The sequence below is a fragment of the Penaeus chinensis genome, chromosome 14 (assembly GCF_019202785.1).
Source record: "Penaeus chinensis breed Huanghai No. 1 chromosome 14, ASM1920278v2, whole genome shotgun sequence".
In the NCBI taxonomy this organism is placed as follows: Eukaryota; Metazoa; Arthropoda; class Malacostraca; order Decapoda; family Penaeidae; genus Penaeus; species Penaeus chinensis.
This window is the reverse complement of record NC_061832.1, coordinates 1,197,933-1,200,432: the sequence shown is the minus strand read 5'-3', so window position 1 is coordinate 1,200,432 and position 2,500 is coordinate 1,197,933. Positions and strand designations below refer to the sequence as shown.

Genomic DNA, 2,500 nt, shown 5'->3' with positions numbered 1-2,500 from the left:
GAAGAAGAAGAAGAAGAAGAAGAAGAAGAAGAAGAAGAAGAAGAAGAAGAAGAAGAAGAAGAAGAAGAAGAAGAAGAAGAAGAAGAAGAAGAAGAAGAAGAAGAAGAAGAAGAAGAAGAAGAAGAAGAAGAAGAAGAAGAAGAAGAAGAAGAAGAAGAAGCAGCAGCAGCAGCAGCAGCAGCAGCAGCAGCAGCAGCAGCAGCAGCAGCGAGAAAGGGGAAGTTGAAATTGAATGTGATCTATTAATTTTAATACTACCTTTCCCCAGCTTTGATTCTCAGTTTACACTTTCAATTACTACTGATGTGAGAGCCACTTATAGATTTTCATCCTTGAATAATGTGAATTTTGAAAAACTGCTGCACTTTCCGAAGGCCTTGATATGTAGAGCAAGAACAAGTATGGGCCAAGAGTTGACCCTTGAGGTAAACCATATCACAAGAGAGGTGGACGCTTTCCTTCTCAAAATATATATACTTTCTTCTGTGCAACAGCTAAGATGTAAACCAATTAAACTCAGTTCCTTGAAACTGTTAGATTAAAAAAAATAAAAGTTTCACTAAAGTCTAAAAATATATGCAGAGTAAACTGTTTCTTGTCAAAAGAGTCAAAGATGTCTCTGGCTTTGCAGCTTTTCCTGTGATTAAACTAACTGGAGTAATGGTGTCACTACATTGTTTTTCAAGTGTTGTAGTTGCAGTCATTTCCACAATTCCATTCATGGTTCGTAGGAGGGAGTTTGGTTGTAATATTTATATTGTTTTAGTCTTTTGCTTTGAAATAGGAATTACCTTTGCAATTTTAATATAGTCAGGAAAGACTCGTATTGTTAATGAAACATTGATAATGTTCACAAATACTGGTGTATAACTTTATAACCCTTAGTATTTCATCATAGTGACTTCATTGTTGACTTGCACTCAGGAGTGGGTATTTCATTTAAAAATAATCCTATGTTAGGAACATAAGAAATGTTAAGGTCTCCATGAGTTACACAAATGTTTTATTGTAATTATTTACCAAAGAAATGAGCTGAAATGTTCAGGTATATCATTTGAGTTAGTGACAGTATTGTTATTTATTTCAAATCTGCTGTCCACACGTGGCCCAAATCCGGCTTAAGCTTGGTTGAGTGGTGACTCATCCGGGTGTATGATTTGTAGGCCCACAAGAACACTTGTGTGTGGTGTCAGAGTCGTTGTCTCCCCTCTGTAGTGTTATTATACCTTTTTGTGCATAAACATTTTTTGCTTGCCATTTGCCAAGGTCAGTATTTGTCATTTGATATGATATAGCAAGATGGGAAAAGAATGTTTTCCTTGTACAAAGTTCATATCATCCCTCTAGGTTGTGTATAACTCTTTGCAATAACAATAGCAAAGGGTAACATTTTGTTATTTGTGTCATTTAAAAAATATTTTCCATCATTAAATTTTGTATGGCACATCCTGTACTGCCGGTCGCAGCAGCCAGAAACAGTAAGCGGAGCATGGAGATAGTGTCCTTCCTGGAGCCAGCTCTCTGAAAGCCATGGCTCACGGATGGCACGTTCAAGCCTTGTTTACTGAGCACTTGTGGTGCGACATTCTGTTCACTCCAGCCTTCAGCCTAAATTTTCATGATGTCACATTCTCTCAAATTTTTGCTGGATCAATTAGGTTAATGGTCCCTTACTGTCAGAACCAAATTTCTTCCGAATAAAGGCCTTATTACACTAGCACTTTTCCGTCAATTTTTATGTTTTAATATGAACAAATGGCTTGCGTATATCATGCTATCAAGGCAGCAAATGTTGCCATGTAATCAAACATGGCACCACCCGAATGAGAGCCCAGAAATCGCACAAGCATTCTCACATATATCATGTTATTTTAAAGAAATACAGTTAAGTATATTATATAAAGAAATGTTATAGAATATTAATTTACTGTATGTTTACAATTTTTTTTTTTATCTAATTTATCACTAACAAAACATTCTATTTCTAGAGATCCTCTGTAGCACTTGATCAAGAAGGAAGTAGTCATATGGAATGGTTGCTGTCTGTATTGTCTGCCTGCAAAAGCCTCAAATTTGCATGGAAATACAAAGAGTGCCGGAAAAGTGTTTGCGTGATAGGGCCTTAGGGCACCCTCCTAGGCCTTTGCTGGGGAGTTGTTGGATGTATAACCAAATCAACCTGATAATAAGTATTATTATTATTATGATATGGATGGTGGTGATGATGATTATTGTCATTGTTATCATTTTTATTGTAGTAACTAATAATGGTATTACTGCTATTAATCCCAACGATATGGATGATATGACCATCACGTCATGAAAAAATTTGGCTTGAGGGACAGGTGATATGAGTCATGGGAAAATTTGGGTGAGGGCCAGAGGAACAAGAATGACTCGCCAAGTACACAAAGTATTTAGACTCCATGGGCATTTAGGAAGGGGATTTTGTTTTATTTCCATCAGTAAATGAGTGTTGAATGCACAATCCTTGAGTCAT

At 36.6% G+C, this 2,500-nt stretch overlaps 1 protein-coding gene across 1 annotated transcript in view; it reads left to right on the top strand.

Moving 5' to 3' along the window:
* Positions 1-2,500, top strand: part of LOC125032034 (long-chain fatty acid transport protein 4-like) — a gene marked incomplete at its 5' end in the record, with an annotated part of 36,627 nt that overhangs the window by 29,683 nt on the left and 4,444 nt on the right.